The sequence below is a fragment of the Hyla sarda genome, chromosome 1 (assembly GCF_029499605.1).
Source record: "Hyla sarda isolate aHylSar1 chromosome 1, aHylSar1.hap1, whole genome shotgun sequence".
Taxonomy (NCBI): domain Eukaryota; kingdom Metazoa; phylum Chordata; class Amphibia; order Anura; family Hylidae; genus Hyla; species Hyla sarda.
In genome coordinates, this window is record NC_079189.1 from 135,286,546 (window position 1) to 135,303,829 (window position 17,284).

The 17,284-nt window shown below is 38.0% G+C and overlaps 1 protein-coding gene across 2 annotated transcripts in view; it reads right to left on the bottom strand.

The window, feature by feature from the left end:
- RXFP1 (relaxin family peptide receptor 1) overlaps window positions 1-17,284 on the bottom strand; it is a 379,356-nt gene that overhangs the window by 341,058 nt on the left and 21,014 nt on the right. The window lies entirely within an intron of this gene.

Sequence of the window (17,284 nt, forward strand, 5' to 3'; positions counted from 1 at the left end):
TCTTATTAAAAGGGGCAAGAAATCGGGCAGAATTTGTGATTTATATAGAGGCAAAACAATGTTTTTTTACGTGATTTATGTCTCTTTTGATACATCCCATGATTGTATTTGCTTTGGCAGTCACTGCATGCTACTGGTCACAATAGTATAACTTCCTGTCCACCAATACCCCCAAGTCCTTTACATTGAAAGTTTCATACTGCATTTTGCTATTAAGCACAAAATGTAACATTTAGTTTCTGTAGCCCAAGTGAATGACCATTTAGAATAATAAATCTGGCTGACACAGGCGGTTCTACTGTTGTAATGGATGCTCAGCATATATTTAGGAAGCTTGTCATCAGCTATGAGACAATAATACACAGGAAGAGGTAACTTATAACCTTAAGGAAAATCTTTGCTGCAACATCAAAATATACCAAGATGAATGGGATTGAAAAATGTGATAAACGGAACACACTAAATTATAGCTGATACATCAAATAATAAAGCATGTGCAACAACAACTGGGAGAGGAGTAGATTTTAAAAAGATGCTTTTAGGATAAAAAGCATTTTGGATCCATAAATTACTAACACATTAGCCAAAAGGGTCAGAGAGAGAACATGAACAGCACATTTGTCTCTGTAAATATTTTTTTTTATTATGAATAAGCCTATATGCCTAGTGGATACTGTTCTTATAATGCTGGAGTTTTTTTTAGGACTATATAGTACTGTAACATTTTGTTTATTTTGTGCTTCCACTTCTATTTTCTATAGACAAAGCATCTTCCAGTGAACACTGACAATGTAATGCAATATGTTGTTTATGCTGATTACCTCGATGATGGTCTGTGACACATTAACAGGTCCCCCTAGACAATGTAATTTACACATAATGAGGGGAATTCATTAAAAGGGTATTCCGGGATTTTTTTTATTTGACTATGCTACAGGGGCTGTAAAGTTAGTGTGGTTCATAATATAGTGTCTGTACCTGTGTGTGGCATTTTTTTCACAATTCTTCTGTGATTTTCACCCCAATATTTTTTTAACAGCATACAAAATGACTTCTATTAAAAAAATCTTAATCCTTTCAGTACTTATGAGCTTCTGAAGTTTAGGTTGTTATTTTCTAAGTGCTCTCTGATGACACGTGTCTCGGAAACCGCCCAGTTTAGAAGCAAATCCCCATAGCAAACCTCTTCTAAACTGTGCGGTTCCCGAGACACGTGTCATCAGAGAGCACTTAGACAAAAAGCTCATAAGTACTGAAAGCTCATAAGTACTGAAAGGATTAAGATTTTTTAAATAGAAGTAATTTACAAATCTGTTAAACTTTCTGGAGCCAGTTGATATATATATTTTAAAAAAAAGTTTTTTTCCTGAATAACCTCCTTTAATTCTGCAACTGAAGAACCACAACAAAGAATGAACGACTTAAAGCCTACTGGAACTGAGGAACTTCAAAAAGGTAAATCTACCACCTGGGATAATCAGTCAATTCCAACAGCCGGTGGTCAGTATCCACAGTCCCCTGTTTCTGCTAGTACTTGGCAATATTCCTTTTATTACTTGTCTGGTATCAACATGGCAATAATGCTGGTAGAGTAACTCAAGGATAGCCACATGTTTCCTACAGTCAATATATGGAAACCATATAGTGTCTGAATGGCGCAACCTGGAGGTGGCTGAAGCATGAGGATACCATATAGTGGCTGAATGGCACAGCCTGGAGGTGGCATCAGGAGTCCTGAAAGTGACCCTAATGCAAGGAATTTCTGAAACGGCTTCCGGGTGTAGACAGGAAGCCAGCAGATGCGCAGTGGAGTCCTGAAATCAGCGGGAAGAGGGAGATGATGAGGGAGAACATGAATATTCACAAGCCGGGTGATGCTGCAGGCTGGGCAGCGGTTACGCCACAGTGCCAGATGAAGACAGGAGCTAATTTGCATATCAAGAAGAAAGAAGATAACGGGCAAACAGCGTGGAGGATCCGGGCATGGTAAGCATCAAACTGATCAGCGTCCCCCCCCCACTACCAGCCAGTACTGCTGGTTAGTGTGGGGGGAGCAAGCTGACAGTTTTCCTTTAATTATTCGAATTGCCTTAAACAGGTTAACCTCAAAATGTTCTGCCTTGAAAGTTTCATTTAACCCAAAGTTCAATCCCTTGAAGAGCACTGCAATACAATCCTTATCCAGGTGTATGTTGGTTAAATTTATGACATTGTTAGGAACAGTTACTGATTCTTCCACGTGATTCCTTTTCTCTTCTTTGGTCCCTTCCACACCTCGCATTTTTCTTCTTCTTCCCCTACGCATGCGCCTCCTAAAGGACTTGATGTACTCGATTGGGGGGTAGTTGCTGTATTTTTATTGGTGAAAGTTTTTGTATTACTTGACTCATCAGTTGTACTAGAGTCAGATTCCGTAGTAAGAAAATTGCTTGTTTTTTTTGCAGGTGGACAGCAGGTGGTGGATCCTCTGGGCCTGTGTGGATAGAGACTTGAGCCGTGCCAGGGAGTGGGGTCTAAGGTGCCACCGGTCTTCACCAGAGCCTGTTGCAAAGCAGGATGGTCTTGCTCCGGCGGGTGACACCCAAGTCACTACCCCTGGCACGACTCGTCCACACAGGTAGCTGGGGGGTGACATGGCACAAACAGACTGTCAGGACATGGTGGGCAGGACGTGGCAGGCAAGACGTGACTGGCAAGGCTGAAGGACAAGGCACACGGGAACAGGACAGGCCGGAACTAGGGACAGGCACACAGACTCTGGAACAGGACTGGACTCTGGAACAGGACTAGACTCTGGAACAAGATTAGACTCTGGAACAGGACTAGACTCCGGCTAAGTCAAACAAAGACTAAGACAGACAACCAAGATCTGGCCCAGGAAGCAGGGAGGAGCAGATACTTAATGACCAGAGGACAGGTGCAAACACTTAGACTAATTGGGTATTGGTCTTTTAAGAAACAGAGCTCCGGTGCGTGCATGCCCAAGGGGCCAGAGGCACAGACACCGGAGCTGTGGGGACATCAGGGAGCAAGGGCACAGGATGGTAAGTGACGGGCTGAGACTCACATGCGGGCACGTCCCGCACTGCGAATCTCAGCCCCGCCGATAGCGGGGACAGAAAGCGCTCACGGTCGGCGAGTCTGAACGGAGCGGAACTGTAACACTTTGTTTGTTGCTGCTTTTTTTTTCATGAGGGTATATGGCACAGCCATGGTCATGCCTGTATCATGTACATATGCAAACATTTTCTTGACTGTGTTTGAACAAAGGTGTGTGTTTTGCTCTGACAATCCCTTTATGCAACACATTAAATATTACCTGCGCTATGTGGATAATATATTGATAGTATGGGATGGCACCAGCACAGAATTTTTCTAGTTTTGTTACCCATTTAATCACAGTCTATGATGTAAACATGTTCACCAGTCAATACGGGGATAGTTCCCTAGATTTCTTGGGACGTAAGACTACAATTGATCAATGGTGTTTTGGAAACATCTGGTTTCCAGAAAACAATTGCAAAAAACTCTCTGCTACATTATGCAAGCTCGCACCCTCCGTATGTTAAAAAAAACATCCCATATAGTCAAATGCTTAGACTAAAAAGAGTGAACAACAATACTGACAAGTATGAAGAACAAGTAACAGATTTGAATGACAGGCTAAAAATCCGCGGGTACCCACAGAAAATAATAGAAAGAGCTTATCAAAAAGCACAATGCAGAGCAAGGAAAGATTTACTAAAACCAAAACGAAAAAAAGAGAGGAAAAATGAAAATGCATGTGTATTTTCCTTTGTTAACACCAATATGAATAACTGTATAAAAAATGAGTACAGGTAGGAGAAAGATAGATCAGCTCACCACAGTTTTTTTCAATATAGTAGACACCACAGCATAGGGTCCGGAAGCACGGAACAAAGCAGTCGCTTCTCCTCGTAATCACAGAAAGTGGAAAAATTTGTAAATCCAGCTCCCGATGGAGAAAAAAATGAATAAAACTTAACGTTTAATGAACCATATTAAAAACTGGCAGTCACGTTAGTGGCAAGGGATATGTCACTCATAAAAACAACAAGAGTGAAACGTCGACACGTTTCAAGCATACGCTCTTAGTCATGGCACTGACACCATGTCATAGAGGGGTTTAAATAGACACTGAGCAAAGTCAGGAACCCACCGCGGGCAAAAACCTCCCGCCTTCCAGAGCAGGAAATGACAAGCATTGGCTGGGACGTATACCAGCAGCAAAACCTTCAGGTGCAGAATAATTGAGGTAAAATCCGAGTTAATTAACGCTTTTCCAGCCACGTACAACCCAAGAAATGTTGGTGGGCTGATTTAAAACATTCAGCAGTTCGTTGTATTAATATAGAGATTGTAGATGTTGATACTAATGATGACCTTCTCTTCAGCTTCCATTACATTAGACATGTTACTATGATTCATAATTTTGTATTTTGTGAAATCATATCTTGTATTACATAAAAAACGCATTAATAGTTGTGCAATGTGAACAACCTTCTAGACAATGTATAAGAATTCTATAGTGTGAAATCAAGCATAGTGTTAGTAGTGTTGGAATATTAAAACACTTGTTTTGTGGTTGTTCTGTCCTACTCTTTTTCTTTTCATACTTTTGATCAAAATTAGTAGACTAACATGAATAGTTAAATGATATGAGTGTTTAGTAAATCGGGGATTAAGAACACATAAACAAGATAATAGCCCTGATTTACTAAGAGTGGAGTGTTTATTCTTTTTTCAGGCTTGTTTACTATTCTCTCGCACATGTCGGTTATTTTTCTGTCGCACGTTTTTTTGTGTCGCACTAGTTAATTGTGTTGCACAAACTCCAAGCTAAAGAAATTAGTTTTGTGAGTGAAAATTATTTAGACTTGTTCGTTTAAAAATGTTTCCATGAATCAAAAGTATTCATGTGTTAAAATTTTTCAAACATTACAACAATTATCCTTGTTTATCAGCTTGGATGTTAAATTGATTTAAACCTAATATTGCAAATGTGTTAAAAAGAAAAAAATATATATAAACATTAACTATCACAAAAGCATTCAATATTTTGTTCATAAAAGTGTTTTCAGGTTATAAAACAAGTTACTTTCACAAAAAACACAATGGCAAACAGTCCCTTAGTAGAAATCACTCCATTTTTGGAATTTCACTCGGCCTCTTTACTGTTGGTTGTTGTGTGGCAAACTCACACTTTTTCTCGAGTGATTTTGGAAGTACTCCAAATATTTTTGGTGGGTAAAATGCCCATTGTTGCATAAAACACGCCCATTTCAGAGTGAAAAAAAACCACTCAGAGTGTTTTCTAAAGTGTCGGTTGTGCGACTAAAATTAAGGCGCAATAGCCGAGAAAAAGAGTCGGTTGGACTTTAGTAAATGAGGGCCAATGAGTATGTCTCAGTAAGAATGCTTAGGAGACCTCGTGCGGTTTTATAGGGCTAGGGGTCCAGTTCATACACACGAGATGATGTGAAAAAGGTTCATATACACATAGTGGTATCATAGTCCACATCGTGCATAATAGAAGGAACATAAAATGAAAAATGACGTACAAAAGATGTATAGTCCATGTTGGTCTAGCAGCTTGGTGTTAGTATGTGGCCACCTTTAATTTCCCATGTGTTTGCTAATGCGCACGAACAAACGGAGTATTATCGTGCTCCAGGTTGTCCAAAGTGCATAATATATAAGCGTAGTGGAACCGCATTATGCATTATATATTTTAACTGAGTATTCATATTATATGTTTTAGTCACCACATAAGATATTGTTACACTAGTTATACCACCTGTTATACCAATAATAACAAACACAAACGGGAAAAGGAGGGAGAAAAAAAAAGGGCACAAGGTTAAAAATAAATGATAATATTTTAATGTTCCGATCATTATTGAATACTACTTGTACACCAAACATATTACAGTAAGGAGTTAAAAATAAATGTTGAGCTTATTGCAACCTCAAAAATTCAAATGAAGAGGGATAATTGAGCTTCAGACGCACACGGCAAAATGTCGCATACCGCACCTAAGTGTGACGTGATATCTCTGTACAGTTGAATACCACAATATGGCAATTAAATACCATTTAGAAAAGTATACTGAATGCAGTGCCTGTCTAAGAGAATATATTTTGGAAGTAATTGCCTTCATTTTACAATTTAACTATTTTGTCTTCAATGGTTCATTCTTCTTTCAAATTACTGGTTGCTCTATGGGGGCCAAGTTCTCCCTGTCCCTGGCAAACCTGTATATGGCATATTGGGAGGAAAGTCTATTCTCAGATTGCAATCCCTATTAGAGTAACATCATATGGTATGGGAGATATATAGACAACCTCCTCCTAATATGCCAGGGTCTAGGGGAGCACAAGGATGATTTTTTTGTCCTTTTGTAATGACAATGCTATGAATCTGGGTTTTACCATCCATACAAAAAAAATGTGAGATCAATTTTCTGAACATTAACCTGATAGGCAATGACACCACACACAGAATCTACACCAAAATGTTTCGCAAAATTGACTGCGGGGAACAGCATACTTCATGCCCGCAGTGGTCATCCTAAACATACCACTAAAAATCTCTCTATAGGTGAATATATACAGGCCTCGTCCAATGAAATTTTCTACAAACAGGCAAGTGACATAATCACTGAAAGATTAAAACAAAGGGGCTACAGCAATGCCCTCCTAAAGAGAGCAAAATCCATTGCTGATTCCAAGACTAGACAACAATATTTAAAAAATTCACCTAAAACATGTCAATCTGAGTCTACTTATGTTCCCACGTTCACCACTCCTTACAGTCGTAATTTTGATCTAATTAAACCCATAATCAAAAAACATATTCCTGTCCTACTACAAGATGAAGACATGGCTACCCTACTGTCAGGAGGGGTGAGATGTGTGGCCAAAAAGGCAAAGTCACTGGGAGTTATTTTATCCCCCAGTAATTTTCCAACAGACAAACTTGAGAATACATGGCTCCATACTACTGGAAGCCATAAATGTGGGAGGTCTCATTGTAATATGTGTAATCTTATGCCATGATCCCAACAAATTACATCTGTGGTGACAGGTACTACCTACATAATTAAGAATGTTATTAATTGTGATAGCGAGTACGTGGTTTGCTGTGCTACATGTAAAACATGCAAATTGCAATACATAGGATGCACGGGTTGAAAATTGAAGAGACGCATTTACAAACATCTTTCTACCCACCTCGGCTTTTCCTCTATGTCTGGGCTAACAAGGCATCTATTAGAGAAGCATTAGGGTAAAAGTCAAACAACATATATTCAGGGTATAGAAAAGGTTTCCGCTCGTAAACGAGGAGGTCACTGGTTGCATGCCCTCTGTACTAGGGAGGCGTTTTGGATTCTCAGAATGGAGACTAGAGCTTCACTGGTCTTAACTACAGAAATGACCTCATGTATTTCTACAAAATTTGAAACTTGGTGCTGAATCTATAATATATATATATATATATATATATATATATATATATATATATTATTTTTTTTTTATTGCATATGCAGAGTTTTTCTGATCTTTTGAATTTTGTGATATATAACCTTATAAGATGATTTCCTTTTCTTTTCCTCATATATCAGCCTTATAATCTTGGTTGGTACATCTATGTCACATTTCACACTTAGGTGCGGTATGCGACATTTTGCCGTGTGCTTCTGAATCTCAATTATCCCTCTTCATTTGAATTTTTGAGGTTGCAATAAGCTCAACATTTATTTTTACTCCTTACTGTAATATGTATAGTGTACAAGTAGTATTCAATAATAATTGGAACATTTAAATATTTTCATTTATTTTTCACCTCGTGCCCTTTTTTTTCTCTCCCTTCTTTTCCCGTTTGTGTTTGTTATTATTGGTATAACAGGTGGTATAACTAGTGTAACAATATCTTTTGTGGTGACTAAAACATGTAATATGAATACTCAGTTAAAATATCTAATGCATAAAGTGGTTAAATTAAAAGTGGCCACATACTAACACAAAGCGGCTAGACCAAAATGGACTATGTAGAAGAAGGAAAAAATAATTTCAGCTCACCACTCTGCAATGCTGGAAGATCAGAACTCCTGTAACGTGCGGAGAGCAGGGCAGGCAAACAGCGGGCCGGGTCCCAGAATAGAATGAACAAGGAAAGGGCAAAAAAGCACGGGCCTCCAGCTACTCCACTAGAGAGGTGAAAAATAGGTAAAACTTGACTTTTAATCCATCAGGTTAAAAACAACCTGTTTTTAACCTGATGGATTAAAAGTCAAGTTTTACCTATTTTTCACCTCTCTAGTGGAGTAGCTGGAGGCCCGTGCTTTTTTGCCCTTTCCTTGTTCAACATGGACTATACATCTTTTGTACGTCATTTTTTATTTTCACAGTCTGAACTAAAACATAAGTCAAGACTCATCTATTTGTATTTCTATTTCCATCATCTCGTGTGTGTGAACTGGACCGCTAGCCCTATAAAACCAAACGATGTCTCCTAACCATTCTTACTGAGACATTATCTGGTTTATGTGTTCTTAATCCCCGATTTACTAAACACGCATATAATTTAACTATTCATGAGAGTCTACTAATTTTGATCAAAATTATGAAAAGAAAAAGAGTAGGATAGAACAACCACTAAGTGTTTTAAAGGAGTAGTCCAGTGGTGACTCAGTGGTTTACAACTTATCCCCTATCTTAAGGATAGGGGATAAGTTGCAGATCGCGGGGGGTCCGACCCCTGGGGCCCCCCGCGATCTCCTGTACGGAGCCCAGACAGCCCGCGGGAAGGGGGCGTGTCGACCTCCGCACGAAGCGGCGGCCGACACGCCCCCTCAATACAACTCTATGGCAGAGCCGAAGCGCTGCCTTCGGCAATCTCCGGCTCTGCCATTGAGATGTATTGAGGGGGCGTGTCGGCCGCCGCCTCGTGCGGGGGTCGACACCCGCTATCTCGGCGGAGAGCCGGGGCCCCGTACAGAGAGATCGCGGGGGGCCCCAGCGGTCGGACCCCCCACGATCTCAAACTTATCCCCTATCCTTAGGATAGGGGATAAGTTTTTCACCACTGGACTACCCCTTTAATGTTCCATGTTGTGCAATTTCCATGTGTTATTGACACTATGCTTGATTTCAAACTATATATTTCTAATACATTGTCTAGAAGGTTGTTCACATTGCACAACTATTAATGTGTTTTTTTCTGTTGTACAAGATATGATTTCACAAAATACTAAATTATGAATCATAGTAACATGTCTAATGTAGTAGAAGCTGAAGAGGAGGTCATCATTAGTAATAACATCTACAAACTCTATATTAATACAACGAATTGCCGAATGTTTTAAATCAGCCCACCAACATTTCTTGGGTTGTACGTGGCTGGAAAAGGGTTAATTAACTCCTATCTTACCTCGATTATTCTGCACCTGAAGGTTTTGCTTCTGGTATACGTCATTTCCCGCTCTGGAAGGCGGGGAGGTTTTTGCCCACAGTGGGTTCCTGACTTTGCTCAGTGTCTATTTAAACCCCTGTATGACATGGTGTCAGTGCCATGACTAAGAGCGTATGCTCAAAACACATCGGAGTTTCACTTTTGTTGTTTTTATGAGTGACATGTCACTTGCCACTAACGTGACTACCAGTTTTTAATATGGTTTATTAAACGTTAAGTTTTATTTATTTTTTCTCCATCTGGAGCTGGATTTACAAATTTTTTCACTTTCTGAATAAAAAGAAGTATCATTAACAATTAGTACCTTTTTGAACATGATCCTGATTTAGAAGAGTTAGCTGAGGTATAACCCATTGTTACATTTAGACACTCAAAAAAATTATTGGAGATTGCATTAAAAATGAGAAATGTAGAGTACAAAAGAGAGAACAAAATTGGTTGGAAAAATTGAGTCCTAAAGGAAATTTCCCATGCAGAAATTGCAGTTATTGCTGCTATAATTTAGCGAAAAGGAATTTTATTCTAGGAGGAGGAAATATTTTTGTGAATCAATTTATTTCCTGCCAAACATCCTTTGTTGTGTACGCTATAATTTGTTCTTGTGGCTATTTTTACATAGGAAAGACAAAAAGAAAATTTTGTATACGAATAAGAGAACACATATTCGTTCCGCACTGGAAAAGGAGCCACTCGCTTTATAAATCATATGTGTGATGTAAATGGGGGCAACCCTAATAAGCTAAAATTTGCAGGTGTGGAGCGAATAGAAAATGTTCCCTATGGGGTTGATCGCCACGAAGAGTTGCTTCAAAAAGATGCTCTGTGGATTATGAAACTTAAAGCTTTGGGTCCTTTGGGACTCAATGAACAAAATGATCTATCCCCGTTCAAATAAGATCACAATCCTGTGCAGTGATTATTTGCTTTTAACCCTCTTCTTTGTATGTTTTGGTGTTTTATTGTTTCTATGGTTTCTATGGTTACCTTACACAGGTATAAGTAATCACCTTACCACAGGTAGACGAGTATCTGACAGGAAGAAGCATCACGCATGACGCAAAACTAGCCTCCGTGGTACGCCCCCCTCTACACGTGAGAGCTGCATCTGCTGCATCTGCTCCCCGCTGTATGGATTTCCTCTGTTCTACATGATTTTGTCTGCATGAAGAAACTGAATAAATGAAGTGACAAGACATCTAAGTGAGTGAGTGCAGCTTTTTTGTCCTTCTTGTTAATATACATAATGTTTATGAACCCAAACACTGAACAGCTTACACTTATAAAAATGCCAAACCCTAGAATTGCTGATCTTTAAAAACTTCATATTTTAGAATTTTTTTTAAAGAGATCAGAAAGTCCCAATAAAAACTACAGATTAAGGTGCAAAAATTGATCCCTCATACAGCCCGATATACAGAAAAGTTAGCTAATAAAGGTCACAAAAGAGCAATTTAAAACATACTTGTTTTGTCAAAAAAGTCTAAACTTTAAAAAAAAGTAGTAAATAGTATAAAAACAATGTAAATATGGGTATCATTTAATTATATTTAGCCACAACATAGAGCATGTCAGTTTTACCATAAAGTGTACTATGTAAAAATGAAACCCCCTAAAAGTTGCAAAATTGCAGGTTTTTATTTCAATTTTGCCCTAAATGTTTTTCCTTTGAGATACATTTTATGGCAAAATGAAAACTGTTATTGCAAAGTACAATTGTAAAAAAGACAAGGCAAAAAGACAAGCAAAAAGTTATGTATGTTTAAAAAGATACAATACAGAAATTTAGGTGCACTACTGTGGTAGATGTATACAATGACATTGGCTAATCCCTCAGCACTGATGTTAAAATTGAGACATTCGCCAGTGTATTCGCCAGAGCAGGAAAAATAAAAACCCAAAAAAGAAAATTGTCTGTATCCTCATGCCCCAAGCTGTTGGTGCCATTGAACTGTTAAAGGGGTGAAAAACTATTTCTTTTAAATCAACTGGTAAACAGATTTGTAAATTACTTCTATTTAAAAATCTTAATCCTTCCAGTACTTATCAGCTTCTATATGCTCCACAGGAAGTTCTTTTCTTTTAGAATTTATTTTTTCTGTCTGACCACAGTGCTCTCTGCTGACCCCTCTGTCCGTGTCAGGAACTGTCCAGAGCAGGAGAGGTTTGCTATGGCGATTTGCTTCTATGTTCATGAGGCTAAAATTCCTGCCAATATCTGCATCCAAATCAGTGGTTATCCACATGGAAATTTTTTCTGACCCCCATGAACAGATAGTTAGCCCCTATCCTTTATGATCTAAAAATTGTATTCCCTAGTTATCACATGCATGACCGATGGATACATAAAAACAGCAAATACCTCATGTCAGGGTATTTTTACCTATTATATGTAAGGCACACTATAACTGCTCCTAAATTGACAGCTGTAGAAAGATAGCATAGATGAGACTTTGATATAGCACTGGGTAGTGCCAATGTTTTTCCTTTTCATTCACTTTCAATGACACTTACCGATTTCCCAATTTTTACACAAACTAGTGTACCAACCCTTTTTCTAGGGGTCCCACAAAAACTCCCTTGGCAGCTTCTATGATATAACAATAGACTATGGACTTTTAAAGACTTTTATGCATAAATATTTAGTTTGAGCTTCACATGATATCATTATGAAAATGCACATCACTTTTTCTCCCCAAAAATTGTTAAAATAAATTTCTACTAAAAACCTTTCTAAACAATCCTCAGGGACTCGTGAAAGCTGCTATACAGTATTCTCTCATGTACAGAATGCTTGACAATATTTCACTTCAGTAATAAAACCGTTGCTTGGCAATATTTGCAGTAAGCAGCTTACGTTTATGAAAAGACAAGCGACCATGATCCTTTTGAGTTTCATTTACTAGTGTAGTATTTTGGAAGGTCACGATATTTTTATGATTGAGCAGTTGGCACTGGTTATAAGAACAAATGGGCTGTTTAATAAAAACATTAAACATAATCAAGGTATGACTACAAAAACCAAGGGTTAATATCTTATTAAAATGAAGCTTGGTTAAATTATTTGTACCTTGAGAAAATATTCACATTGTATAGTCTTAAAGTTCAGTACATTTCTATTGTCACTTGACTCACACCTCAATAGTTTGGCTCTATGATAATGAGTCCAGACTGGGTTTAAAGTTAATCCCCTAAAGCCTTAAAAGTTCATGCCAACAAGCAAGCTGAAAACATGAAGCAGTGAATGGTTACTACTACCTTGGCAAACATCCTAGCTCACAAATTCATTGCATTATATAAATAAAATAATTTTAGAAAAATGTGGCAAATGCTTTAACCCCTTAAGGACCACAGGGTTTTCCATTTTTGCACTTTAGTTTTTTCCTCCTCACCTTTTAAAAATTATAACCCTTTCAATTTTGCACCTAAAAATCGATATGATGGCTTATTTTTTGCGCCACCAATTCTACTTTGCAGTAACATCAGTCATTTTACCCAAAAATCTATGGCGAAATGGGAAAAAAAATCATTGTGCGATGAAATTGAAGAAAAAACACAATTTTGTAACTTTTGGGGGCTTCCGTTTCTACGAAGTACATTTTTCAGTAAAAATGACACTTTATCTTTATTCTGTAGGTCCATATGATAAAAATGATACCCTACTTATATAGGTTTGATTTTATCGTACTTCTGAAAAAAATCATAACTACATGCAGAAAAATTGATATGTTTAAAATTGTCATCTTCTGACCCCTATCATTTTTTTATTTTACCGCGTATGGGGCAGTATGTGGCTTATTTTTTGCGCCGTGATCTGAAGCTTTTAGTGGTACAATTTTTGTATTGATCGGACGTTTTGATCGCTTTTTATACATTTTTTTCATGATATAAAAAGGGACCAAAAATACATTATTTTGGACTTTGGAATTTTTTTGTGTGTACGCCATTGACCGTGCGGTTTAATTAATGATATATTTTTATAGTTTGGACATTTACGCATGTGGCGATACCACATATGTTTATTTTTATTTACATGGTTTTTTTATGGGAAAAGGGGGGTGATTTGGACTTTTCCTAGGGAAAGGGTTTAATGACATTCATTAACTTTTTTTTTTACACTTTTTTTTGCAGTGTTATAGCTCCCATAGGGGGCTATAACACTGCACACACTCATCTTATACACTGTTCACTGCAAAGCCATAGCTTTGCATTGATCAGTGTTATCGGTGGTCAATTGCTCAAGCCTGCATCTCAGGCTTGGAGCAATCAATCGCCGAAGGGACACGCCGGAGGAAGGTAAGAGGACCTCTGCTCGTGTCCCAGCTGATCAGGACACTGCCTTTTCACTGCGGTGGTCCCGATCAGCCCCACTGGGCAGCCGGGAAGCTTTCACTTTCGTTTTAGATGCGGCATTCAACTTTGAACGTCTAAAGGGTTAATAGCATGCGGCATTGCGATCGCTGCTGCATGCTATTAGCCCTGGATCCTGGCTTCAGTTAAATGCCAGGACTGACCCGATATGTCACAGGGTCACCGCGTGACCCCGCATTATATCGCGGGAACCGGCCAAGGACGTAAACATTCGTCCTTGGTCGTTACGGGGTTAAACAGTCAGTGTCATTTCAAACAACCTCCCTCCATTTTGTCTCATATTTGTAAGTCACTTTATTTAAAGGGGTACTCCGGTGGAAAACATTTTCTTTTTAAATGAACTGGTGCCTGAAAGTTAAACAGATTTGTAAATTACATCTATTTAAAAATCTTAATCCTTTCAGTACTTATTAGCAGCTGTATGCTACAGAAAAAAATATTTTCTTTTTGAACTTCTTTTTTTGTCTTGTCCACATTGCTCTCTGCTGACACCTCTGTCTGTGTCAGGAACTGTTGGGAATATGGGAATTTTCTCCTGCTCTGGACAGTTCCTGATACAAGAATCAGGTGTCAGCAGAGAGCACTGTGGTCAGACAGAAAAGAAATTCAAAAAGAAAATAACTTCCTCTGTAGTATACAGCAGCTAATAAGTACTGGAAGGGTAAATATTTTTTAATAGAAGTATTTAACAAATCTGTTTAACTTTCTGGCACCGGTTGATTTAAACAAAATGTTTTCCACTGGAGTACCACTTTAGGTTAAGTACTTTGGCATTCTTTGGCACATTAATAGTTTATTGGCAGATTGAAAGCTTCCCTCAGCTCTTGACCACCTCATCTTGCTAGCCACAAGAATGGATCTTTGTTTTTGGATAGGTTTTATGAAGAACAATGTACCTAATTGTCTGGCTCAAGCCATCAATAACTCTTCCATTGTAAAACCATAGGAGCCCATTAATTGTTTTTCTGTTCCTGCCACTGCATGATAAAAAAAAATAAAAAATAAATAAACATTGCTTTACTCAAAGGCTAGGCCTCTACTGTGGCAAAAAGTGACTATTCATTCTAACTGTCTATTGCATTCCAATAAAACCAGAAAATCCCAAGGCCAAAGTGAATGTTGGAGACGACTTTTACCTTAACTCTTTATTTTCCTGATACTAATCCCTGTACCTTTACATTCCAAGATGTTTCACAAGTCTTGTATGTTTTTTGTCGATTCTGGAGTTGTGGAATTTTTGCTTTTGCTATGAAACTATTGCCCCTTCAGGATCCTTTGTGTGTCACCTCTGTCAGTGGGCTACCATATACACAGGGTTATGTCTGTTATTGCCCTATCCAGTTCATTATCAAGTGTGAACACTTTATTTAGAAAAGATTTAGTTTCTTGTCTTCCCTGATTCAAATAGTATACTGTTTTTGTTGATCCCTGGCTCAGGTGTCATTGTCCATGGATAGACTGGTTGATAGGTCAGATTGTATGCTGCTTTTTTTTTAATGGTTTTAGCACAGTCTTCCAGACCTAGATTCATGTAACTTGCTCTGACTTGCATAAGGTTGGTAACCCTTCTGACCAAAATTCCACCACATATTGGGACTTCTCCCAACATTTATTCCTTTCAGGTCATCTTGATCGTCCCAGGGGTTGGGGTTTTATTAAGAAAAAAAAAAAGGATTCTTGAGGCTTTCTACATATTACTTTTTTTTTTTTTTTTATCAACTGGTGCCAGAAAGTTAAACAGATTTTTAAATTACTTCTATTAAAAAATCTTGATCCTTCCAGTACTTATTAGCTGCTGAATACTATAGGTTAATTCTTTTTTGGAACACAATGCTTTCTGCTTACATCAAGAGCACAGTGCTCTCTGCTGACATCTCTGTTCATTTTAGGAACTGTCCAGAGCAGCATATGTTTGCTATAGGGATTTTCTCCTACTGTGGACTGTTCTTAAAATGGACAGAGATGTCAGCAGAGAGCACTAAGCTCATGATGTCAGCAGAGAGCTCTGTGTTCCAAAAAGAAAATAATGTCCTCTGTAGTATTCAGCAGCTAATATAAGTACTGAAAGGTTAAAGATTTTTTTAATAGAAGTAATTTACAAATTTGTTTAACTTTCTGGTACCACTTGATTTAAAAAAAGAAAAAAGTTTTCCACCGGAGTACCCCTTTAACTCATTGGGGACGGAGCCCAGTATAACCCTAGGGACGGGAGCATTTTTTGCAGTTCTGACCACTGTCACTTTAAGCATTAATAACTCTGGGATGCTTTTTCCTTTCATTCAGATTTTGAGCACGTTTTTTCGTGACATATTCTACTTCATTTTAGTGGTAAATTTTTGTGGATACTTGCATAATTTCTTGGTGAAAATTCACAAATTTGATGAAAAAATTTAACATTTTGCATATTTTGAACTTTGAAGCTCTCTGCTTGTAAGGAAAACAGACATTCCAAATAAATGATATATTGATTCACAAATATAATATGTCTACTTTATGTTTGCATGATAAAATTGACATGTTTTTACTTTTGGAAGACATCAGAGGGCTTCAAAGTTCAGCAGCAATTTTCCACAAATTTTTCTAAATCTGAATTTTTCAGGTACCAGTTCAGTTTTGAAGTGGATTTGAAGGGCCTTCATATTAAAAATACCCCATAAATTACCCCATTATAAAAACTGCACCCCTCAAAATATTCAAAATGACATTCAGAAAGTTTGTTAACCCTTTAGGTGTTTCACAGGAATAGCAGCAAAGTGAAGGAGAAAATCTAAATCTTCATTTTTTTTACACTCGCATGTTCTTGTAGACCCAGTTTTTGAATTTTTACAAGAGGTAATAGGAGAAAAAGCCCCCAAAATTTGTAACCCAATTTCTTTCGAGTAAGGAAATACCTCAAATGTGTATGTCAAGTGTTCGGAGGGCGCAGTGGAGGGCACAGAAGGGAAGGAGCAACAATGGGATTTTGGAGAGTGAATTTTTCTGAAATGGTTTTTGAGGGGCATGTTACATTTAGAAAGCCCCTATGTGCCAGAACAGCAAAAAAAATCACATGTCATACTATTTTGGAAACTGCACCCCTCAAGGCACGTAACAAGGGGTCCAGTGAGCCTTAACACCCCACAGGTGTTTGATGACTTTTCGTTGAAGTCGGATATGTAAATGAAAAAAAAATTTCACTAAAGTGCAGTTTTTTTCTTCCCAAATGTACCATTTTTACAAAGGGTAATGGGAGAAAATGCCCCCCAAAATTTGTAACCTCATCTCTTCTGAGTATGTAAATACCCCATGTTAGGATGTAAAATGCTCTGCTGGCGAACTACAATGCTCAGAAGAGAAGGAGTCACATTTGGCTTTAGGAAAGCAAATTTTGCTGAAATGGTTTTTGGGGGTATGTGGCATTAAGGAAGCCCTTATGGTGCC